General features: G+C 41.3%; 1 non-coding gene across 1 annotated transcript; it reads right to left on the bottom strand.

Annotated features, from left to right (window-relative positions):
• Positions 1–289: 289 nt before the first annotated feature.
• Positions 290–400, bottom strand: LOC134318623 (U6 spliceosomal RNA). Its single transcript, XR_010013405.1, has one exon. It is a non-coding gene; the product is annotated as a U6 spliceosomal RNA (small nuclear RNA).
• Positions 401–10,886: the final 10,486 nt, after the last annotated feature.

The following is a 10,886-nucleotide window of genomic DNA, read 5'->3' as shown; positions in this document are numbered from 1 at the left end:
AGTAGGTTTATGGATTCTGTCAGGACCTAGAAGACCTGCTAATACTTAAAAAACACTGAATTCCCCTCAATATCTAAAAAAACTTTCAAAAAATATAAGATCATACGTCCATGAGCTGAAGAAAATGAATATCTGAGTTATGCCACAAGACACAGATCAAGTATACAAAATAAACACAATGCATTAGGAAATGCTGCTTTGATGGCACAGCAGTCTATTACACTAGCTACCCACTTCTGGGCTCCAGGTTTGGATCTCTGCAATGTTATTGGCAGGCTACAACTGCCCTAAATTATGCCTAAGCATCATGATTTTTGTGTGTCATCCTTGTGCAGAGGCCATGCTTATCTTCTTTGTATCATTCCTACTTCATTATATGGAGGTTCTTCAAAAAATGTCCACACTTTTATTTAACTCTATTTATTAAGTATTTCAAAAACAAATTAAATCACTTTTCTACATAGTCACCTTCCCATGCATTTTTCTCAGCATAGTACCAACTGTTTAATGCCATCAGCAAAACATGTTTTTGGTTGAAAGCGTAGCCACTGATGCACCACTGCTTTCACATCATCATCACATGAAAATCTTCTTCCCCTTAAAGCTTCTTTGACTATAAGCTCTCTCTCAGTCTCTCAGACACGAACAATTTTTACTTTTTGACGGACAGACCACAAGCTGTGCGGGTAGGAAAACACATCTCACCCACACTCACCCTTAGCACTGGCACCCCCAGGGCTGTGTCCTGAGCCCCCTGCTGTACTCACTGTACACATATGACTGTGTGGCCACTTCCAGCTCTACCACCATTGTCAAGTTTGCTGACGACACTGTTGTGGTGGGCCTGATCTCTAACAATGATGAGAGGGCCTACCTAGAGGAGATTAAACACCTGGAGGACTGGTGCCAGGACAACAATCTCCTCCTTAACGTCAGCAAGACAAAGGAGCTGATAGTGGACTGCAGCATAAAGCAGGAGAGGAACTATAGCCCCGTTATAATCAGTGGCACCGCAGTGGAAAGAGTAGACAATTTCAAGTACCTTGGAGTTCACATCTCTGAGGACCTGTCATGGTCTTGCCACACCACTGCGCTGGCAAAGAAGGCCCATCAGCGTCTTTATTACCTCAGACACTTAAGGGACTTCAAACTACCATCCAATGTGCTTCGTAACTTCTACACCTGCACCATTGAATCCATCCTAACGGGAAACATCACAACCTGGTTCGGAAACAGCACCAAGCAGGATAGGCAGGCTCTACAGAGGGTGGTGCGTTCAGCTGAGCACATAATCCGAACTGAGCTTCCTGACCTGCAGTCCATATACAGGAAACGGTGCTGGACAAGGGCCAGGAGGATAGTAAAGGACCCCAGTCATCCCAGTAATGGACTGTTCTCTTTGTTACGGTCTGGGAAGCGTTTTCGTGCTCTAAAAGCCAAAACGGAGAGGATGAGGAGGAGCTTTTTCCCACAAGCTATTCGAGTCCACAACGAAAATAGCATTTAGGACCAATTTACACAACTGCACAATCTAATTTATATGTATATGTACAGTGTATCACAAAAGTGAGTACACCCCTCACATTTCTGCAGATATTTAAGTATATTTTTTCATGGGACAACACTGACAAAATGACACATTGACACAATGAAAAGTAATCTGTGTGCAGCTTATATAACAGTGTAAATTTATTCTTCCCTCAAAATAACTCAATATACAGCCATTAATGTCTAAACCACCGGCAACAAAAGTGAGTACACCCCTAAGAGACTACACCCCTAAATGTCCAAATTGAGCACTGCTTGTCATTTTCCCTCCAAAATGTCATGTGATTTGTTAGTGTTACTAGGTCTCAGGTGTGCATAGGGAGCAGGTGTGTTCAATTTAGTAGTACAGCTCTCACACTCTCTCATACTGGTCACTGAAAGTTCCAACATGGCACCTCATGGCAAAGAACTCTCTGAGGATCTTAAAAGATGAATTGTTGCGCTACATGAAGATGGCCAAGGCTACAAGAAGATTGCCAACACCCTGAAACTGAGCTGCAGCACAGTGGCCAAGATCATCCAGCGTTTTAAAAGAGCAGGGTCCACTCAGAACAGACCTCGCGTTGGTCGTCCAAAGAAGCTGAGTGCACGTGCTCAGCGTCACATCCAACTGCTGTCTTTGAAAGATAGGCGCAGGAGTGCTGTCAGCATTGCTGCAGAGATTGAAAAGGTGGGGGGTCAGCCTGTCAGTGCTCAGACCATACGCCGCACACTACATCAAATTGGTCTGCATGGCTGTCACCCCAGAAGGAAGCCTCTTCTGAAGTCTCTACACAAGAAAGCCTGCAAACAGTTTGCTGAAGACATGTCAACAAAGGACATGGATTACTGGAACCATGTCCTATGGTCTGATGAGACCAAGATTAATTTGTTTGGTTCAGATGGTCTCAAGCATGTGTGGCGGCAATCAGGTGAGGAGTACAAAGATAAGTGTGTCATGCCTACAGTCAAGCATGGTGGTGGGAATGCCAAGGTCTGGGGCTGCATGAGTGCAGCAGGTGTTGGGGAGTTACATTTCATTGAGGGACACATGAACTCCAATATGTACTGTGAAATACTGAAGCAGAGCATGATCCCCTCCCTCCGGAAACTGAGTCGCAGGGCAGTGTTCCAGCATGATAATTACCCCAAACACACCTCTAAGACGACCACTGCTTTATTGAAGAGGCTGAGGGTAAAGGTGATGGACTGGCCAAGCATGTCTCCAGACCTAAACCCAATCGAACATCTTTGGGGCATCCTCAAGCGGAAGGTGGAGGAGCGCAAAGTCTCGAATATCCGCCAGCTCCGTGATGTCGTCATGGAGGAGTGGAAAAGCATTCCAGTGGCAACCTGTGAAGCTCTGGTAAACTCCATGCCCATGAGAGTTAAGGCAGTTCTGGGAAATAATGATGGCCACACAAAATATTGACACTTCAGGAACTTTCACTAAGGGGTGTACTCACTTTTGTTGCCGGTGGTTTAGACATTAATGGCTGTATATTGAGTTATTTTGAGGGAAGAATAAATGTACACTGTTATATAAGCTGCACACAGACTACTTTTCATTGTGTCAAAGTGTCATTTTGTCAGTGTTGTCCCATGAAAAGATATACTTAAATATCTGCAGAAATGTGAGGGGTGTACTCACTTTTGTGATACACTGTATGTGTGTATATGTGGACATATGTATGTGTATATAAGTATATGCGTGTATACTGTTTTATATGTATATGTATGTATATGTATAGATTAGTATTTGTGTATTTATTATTTAACACATCTGTATATACTTGTCACTTTACCTTACACACTTGTTCACTTTAAATTGCCCTTTGTAATTATATTGTTAATTCTTCTAATGTTCACTTTACTTTAAATTGCTCTTTTTAATTATATTGTTAATTGTTCTAATGTTTCTAGATTCTTACTTTTAAAAACATTCTATATTTTTTTGTATAATATATTTTTTAACTATTTTGTAGTTTTTGTAATTACTGTGGCGGAGCAGTCACTAAAGCATTTCACTGCCAGTTGTACTGTGTATGACCATGTATGTGACAAATAAACCTTGATTTGATTTGATTTGATTTGAATTACTACTCCTCTCACCCTCACCGCTTCCAACCAAAATATAAAAGTGCGGAAACTTTGTCATAGCAATGGACTAAACACTTACTCATTCACTTATTCACTTACATTTATAAGTGTAAGGAACCCAAAGTCAACTATGTGGACACAGAAAGAATCTAGGTCCCTAGGACACTGGTACAGTGTGGCACCCACTCCAGCCGTGTCACCATGTCTCATATCAACAAATCACTTGTTTTGCACCTCCTCACTGCCAGATTATTTACCTGTGCCCCAGTAACAACCCTGTTTTGTCATTTAGATTCTGGTTTCTCAGTTTCACAGTGCATTAGAGTGGAGGAAGTCTGACTGATTATGTGAAGGGCTACACAAAAGAAATGACTCAAAGCAAAAGAATCAACTAAGTGGTATGTCTGTGGTCATTTCAGTTCCTTTCTTCTTAATTCAAAACAGCTGACCAATTTCCATAATGTTGTTTAGAAGTTCTTGGTAATGTAGTATGACTGAATGCACCATGAGACCACTTTCACATCTTTCTTTGTTCTGGGTCTAGCTAGAATATAGACTTACATTAAGTACTGAACTGTAAGTAAAATAACGATGGTCAAAAATTGCTGCTAATTATTAATCAACTAATAATATAAATAAAGTATTTGTGCCAACAAAATAGACTATGTACAGTAGACCTAAAATAGACCCATACATCCTCCTGCCCTGTTATAGCCTCAGGCAACAAGGGACAGCACAGTGCAACTAATCAATCCTACCTCCTGAGCCACTGGCCCCTCAAAAACACAAAGAGACAAAGAAAAGAGAAAGAAAGATGTGAGAGAAGTCTATAAAGGATATATGTACGTCGATAATCACAGTTACCACTGACAAAGACTAGTAATCATTGCTTTTGTGGCACAGTGTAGTTCTAAAACATTAAACATTAACAATAATGTAGTTCCTCACATTTTTAAGTCATGAACGTTATTTGATTTATTGAGCAGTCCTATTTAATTATTAACTAGTCTCAAGTGCACATATTGTCCTGAGCAAAGCATGTTATACTCCTTATGGTATCAATTACAGTAGACCCTTGACTTACGAATTTAATTGGTTCTAAAGGGCTGTTCTTAAGTCAAAATGTTCGTTAGTTAAACCTATTTTTTCCATAAGAAATCATGTAAATAGAATTAATCCGTGCCAGACCTCCAAAACCTCCCCCTTACCTAACCTTTCTAATGTCTTAAATGGTCTTTTTTGTTATAAATACAAGTATATTTTCCCTTAAACCTTAAATTTTAGAATATACATTCCTGTAATAAACAATAATAAACAACAATACACAGTAGTACTGTACTGTACATAAAACACACATCACATTTCAGTACAGTACGTGTGCTGTACCATACACCGTAATAAATTCCTTTCTTTTTTTATAAAATGTATCTAGCAGAAACAACAATAACTCTCATATTTCTCTATTATTTCCTTCTTTATTTCAATAGTGTTGTATTTTGTAGGTGTAATTGCACAAAAGAAAGAATACTTTACTGAGCCGAATTCCTTCTACTCTCTCACTCACTGTCCCCTCTGTCTGATACACAGTGACAGCTACTGGCAGGAGTAATTATACAACACAACAAATCTTTCTCTGCACCTTCTTTGGGGACATTTTGATACTGAATTTTACAAAATATAAAGAAAACACTAGAAAAACACCGTCCGTGTTACGTGGGAGAGAAAGGACTCAAGTGCGGAGATTGAAAACTAAAAATTTTATTTTTTAAATGGGAAATAATGAACAGAAAACACAAAACAGAAACAAAAACCAATCAGGAACCCCGATGGCTGCCGCTGGTCGCTGCAGGCTACAAAAACAGAAAAGGAAAAAATAAAGAATGCTGGACGCGAACCCTGGTTGTTTAGGAGGGAGACGGGCGCGTTACCAGCGCGCTAATGTAGCACAGGTGAGGGGGTGTGTGTAGGCGCTTAAGGCGCTACTGCGAGCTGACGCGGGGATAGAGAACCTCCAAAGGAAACCTAGCCCCAGCACAGCGGTTGGCTAGTGTAGGGAGCGATCGGCGGACACTTCGCTTATGGACGCAGCAGTGGGAACACACCGATCTGAAAGAAGAGAGAAAGTCAAAAGTTCAGTTAGACAAGCTCGCAGATGCGGATTCGAACCGGGGTTGCTTAACGGAGTCGCCACCTAACGGTTTCAGAATCCGGTGACAATAATATTTAAATGCACTATAGCAGGGATCACCACAAGCGCTGTAGCTCGGCGCTGAGTGAAACCGCTAGTGCTAAATGCTAAGCGTTAAAACAAAAGCAGCACGAGGGCTGCACAGCATCGCACCATGCTAATTCTAAGAGAGGCAAAAGCAAAAGATGAACTACCTCGACCTTGCGGTCTACACACCCGAATGGCCTTGTGCCACCCGGGGTACCGTCTGGCCCTCAGAAAGGCATGTGGGCGAGCCGCCATCAGCCCTCACGGACACCGAAGTGCCAAACAAAAAAGGAAACGAAAGCAGAAGGTGCGATGCCTGCAGCCTGGCGGCATCCCCTTAAATAAGGGAACCGCAGCTGCAGGTCGTTCGCCCTGACGAGCTGGCCAATTATTTAAGGCCACGCTCGTTACTGCTCTGTAAGGCCTGCGACGTCAGGAACGAGTGGTAAGTTCCACTGACGCCACAGAACCTTACAGTCCGCTGTCCGAATGTTCGCTCAGAGAGAGACGGTTGGAGTCAACTTATTCGTGACGTCACATGTTTCGCGAATTTCTGTTCGTAATCCGAAATTAGTTTGTACATTAAGTTGAAAAAGATCATTCATAACCCGAAATGTTCGTTTGGTAAACCGTTCGTAACTCAAGGGTCTACTGTACATTTATATTTAATACATCAGGGGCATTTAATACATCAGCGGCATATTAACATCATGTTTTACACTTTGGTTACATTCATGACAGAAGCGGTAGTTACTCATTACACAAGATTCATCAGTTCACAAGGTTATATCAAACACAGTCATGGACAATTTAGTATGTCCAATTCACCTCACTTGCATGTTTTTGGACTGTTGGAGGAAACCGGAGCAACCGGAGGAAACCCACAGAGACACAAAGAGAACATGCAAACTCCACACAGAAAGGACTCAAACACAGGACGTTCTTGCTGTGAGGTGACAGTGCTACCCACTTAGCCACCATGCCGTCCACTCAAACTAATGCTACCAGGTTGGAAGCATATGTATTTTATGCTTTTTAATTTTATAATTAATGTTATACCATTTAGCAATGGCTTTAGCAAAAACACCTGAAAGGAGGTGTGTTTATTTAATTTTGGTTATTTAGTGTATAAATACACAATGTTAAGTCATTATGTGTATGCTCGGTTTGTGGTAAGCATGTACCCTTAGTTACAACAGTTAATGGGATAATTCAGGACAGTTAAGGACAGTTAAGGGACAGTGGTAGCCTAGTGGGTGGAGCTTTGGACTATTAATCATGCAAGGCCCTTAACCCTGTCTGCTCCAGGCATGATGTACAATGGCTGACCCTGCGGTCTAACCCCAGCTTCCATACAAGCTGTGATATGTGGAAAAATAATTTCATTGTACAGTACATGTGTAAATGTATATGTATATGTATATACACTGATCAACCATAACATTAAAACCACCTCCTTGTTTCTACACTCACTGTCCATTTTATCAGCTCCACTTACCATATAGAAGCACTTTGTAGTTCTACAATTACTGACTGTAGTCCATCTGTTTCTTTACATACTTTTTTAGACTGCTTTTATCATGTTCTTCAATGGTCAGGACCCCCACGGGACCACCACAGAGCAGGTATTATTTAGGTGGTGGATCATTCTCAGCACTGCAGTGACACTGACATGGTGGTGGTGTGTTAGTGTGTGTTGTGCTGGTATGAGTGGATCAGACACAGCAGCGCTGCTGGAGTTTTTAAATACCATGTCCACTCACTGTCCACTCTATTAGACACTCCTACCTAGTTGGTCCACCTTGTGGATGTAAAGTCAGAGACAATCGCTCATCTATTGCTGCTGTTTGAGTTGGTCATCTTCTAGACCTTCATCAGTGGTCACAGGATGCTGCTCACGGGGCGCTGTTGGCTGGATATTTTTGGTTGGTGGACTATTCTCAGTTCAGCAGTGATAGTGAGGTGTTTAAAAACTCCAGCAGCGCTACTGTGTCTGATACCAGCACAACACACACTAACACACCACCACCATGTCAGTGTCACTGCAGTCTGAGAATGATCCACCACCTAAATAATACCTGCTCTGTGGTGGTCCTGTGGGGGTCCTGACCATTAAAGAACAGCATGAAAGGGGGTTAACAGAGCATGCGGGGAAACAGATGGACAACAGTCAGTAATTGTAGAACTACAAAGTGCTTCTATATGGTAAAATGGACAGTGAGTTTAGAAACAAAGAGGTGGTTTTAATGTTATGGCTGATATACAGTATATATATATATATATATATATATATATATATAACAGTGTAGCGTAGTTATAAGACAAAGCAATATACAACAAAAATAGTTACTGCTTAGAAATGCACTATATAGTCAAAAGTATTCAGACTACTTGACCATGAGCTTGTTGGACATCCCATTTAAAAAACAAATGGTATTAAATTAGAGTGACCTCTATGTTATCTTTTCAGCTATAATAACAGCCACTCTTCTGAGGCGGCTTCTCACAAGACTTTAAAATATGTCTGTGAGGATTTGTGCACATTCAGTCAAAGAGCATTTTGACTAAATTTGGCTGGACACTGACACAGATCAAGACAGCCTCAACTGATGCTCCAGTTCATTCTAAATCTGTTAAGTAGGGCTGAGGTCAGGGCTTTAAACCAAGATTTGGTCATATGGTCAGGTGAGAACTGCTGGATGGTGAAGTCAGCTGTACTTAAACAACGTTTACACAAAAGTTTGTGTCCTACTGGCAAATGCCACACACACACACTAAGACAAATATGGTCAGGCAGTGCCAAAAGTCTGAGGTAAACCTAAACCTAAATTGTTTGTGTTTTCTAAATTTATGTCACAGCTTTACCGGAAGATCTTACTCTTTATATAGATATAATTAAAATGGTCTTTTTGTTTATCCTTACTTGTGCTGTTGGTACCATAATAATATTATGCAGGTATTGAATATCACTTCATTTTTTTAGTCCTAAGACTGAAAGTTTTTTAGTCAACAAGATCTTTTCTTTGGAAAAATGCAATTTTGGTCATCTGCACAGGCCTGCCAGTCAATGGATTGTGACGCTTCATACTGCAGGTCTGAATACAATGTGTTTCCTGTATATTTACTGATATTTCTTTTACTGAAGTTGTTTATTAGGACCCTGGTCAAGTTTATGTATTGTGAATATTTTTACTTATAATTTATAATTTAATTTAATTTAATAATAATATAATTTATAATTATTTATAACATAAAACTGTGTTCCGGTTTCCCCAAAAAACACTACAGTGATTAATTCTGATTTCCTTTGTTTTCATGTGGATGGGCTTAACACAACTGCCCACGAAGCGCAAATCACAAGTTTCATGTCATTTCCATGTTTTAACACAACTGTGTCCTGGTCAGGGTTGCGGTGGATCCGGTTTCCATGAAATCACTGGGCGCAATGTCGTAACACAGTTCAAACAGGGCGCCACTCCATCGTTAGTCCAGGGGTACTGGACAAGTGTAATTTACCACAGCGTCCAGTTTAGATCATTTAATATTTACATATGAACATTTGAATCTTTACTATGTGTGCACTGTAATTTAAAAATGCTTCAATGTGCTACAGCTAATGCTACTACTGCCTATACATCTACATCTACTATAATGCCTATTACAATAAATATAATGACTGATCACTGATCCACTGATCATCTTTGGGCTGAATTAGAACAGTGAGCCAGGATTTCTTGTGCAACATTATGTGTACATTCATGTGCCTGACCTGACCAAGGCTCTTTGTCTGAATGGGCATACATTTCTACAGACACACTTCAAAATGTAACTATCCCCCCCCCCCAAACTGTTGCTTCTACCTACTTTATGGGAAGGGGGTGGTTCAAAGTATTAATTAGAAAGGTCAGACTCCCCAACTCCCACAATAATGTAAACCATGGTCAACCAGTTTGAAAGCATCTTTCAATTATTCAGGTGTTTGAGAATTAACTGGTAACCATCCTGTATATATACATACAGGGGGGAGTGGGGGGGATCTGACACTTATAATTATTACCTGGACACCCCCTCCACAAAAAAGAAGTAAAATCAACAGTTGGGGTGGGTCATTAATTAGCTACAAATATACTAACTGCCTAATTGTACTATGCAATCAACCACAGAGTGTGAGTAAGTGTCAGTTGGGGGAGGTCAACTGTATATATAAGCTAACTAAACCCCCCATGCTGTTTTTACCTATTTTTGTGTGGGGCAATTATTAATTAGGAGGGTAAGACCCCCCCACCCCCACCCCCACCAATTCAAACATTGGTCCACGAGTTATTTGCTTAATTGTACTATTAATTACACTTTGCCGTGTCTGTTGGGGAGGGGGGTGCTTTATACTGTATATAAGCTAACTAAGGACCCCCCAAACTGTTGCTCCTATACATATACAGGGGTTGGACAAAATAACTGAAACACCTGGTTTTAGACCACAATAATTTATTAGTATGGTGTAGGGCCTCCTTTTGCGGCCAATACAGCGTCAATTCATCTTGGAAATGACATATACAAGTCCTGCACAGTGGTCAGAGGGATTTTAAGCCATTCTTCTTGCAGGATAGTGGCCAGGTCACTACGTGATGCTGGTGGAGGAAAACGTTTCCTGACTCGCTTCTCCAAAACACCCCAAAGTGGCTCAATAATATTTAGATCTGGTGACTGTGCAGGCCATGGGAGATGTTCAACTTCACTTTCATGTTCATCAAACCAATCTTTCACCAGTCTTGCTGTGTGTATTGGTGCATTGTCATCCTGATACACGGCACCGCCATTGGATGCACATGGTCCTCCAGAATGGTTTGGTAGTCCTTGGCAGTGACGTGCCCATCTAGCACAAGTATTGGGCCAAGGGAATGCCATGATATGGCAGCCCAAACCATCACTGATCCACCCCCATGCTTCACTCTGGGCATGCAACAGTCTGGGTGGTACGCTTCTTTGGGGCTTCTCCACACCGTAACTCTCCCGGATGTGGGGAAAACAGTAAAGGTGGACTCAT

Source organism: Trichomycterus rosablanca, chromosome 7 (genome assembly GCF_030014385.1).
Source record: "Trichomycterus rosablanca isolate fTriRos1 chromosome 7, fTriRos1.hap1, whole genome shotgun sequence".
Classification (NCBI taxonomy): Eukaryota; Metazoa; Chordata; class Actinopteri; order Siluriformes; family Trichomycteridae; genus Trichomycterus; species Trichomycterus rosablanca.
Note: the sequence above shows the minus strand (reverse complement) of the source record. Positions and strands in the feature narration are given on the sequence as shown.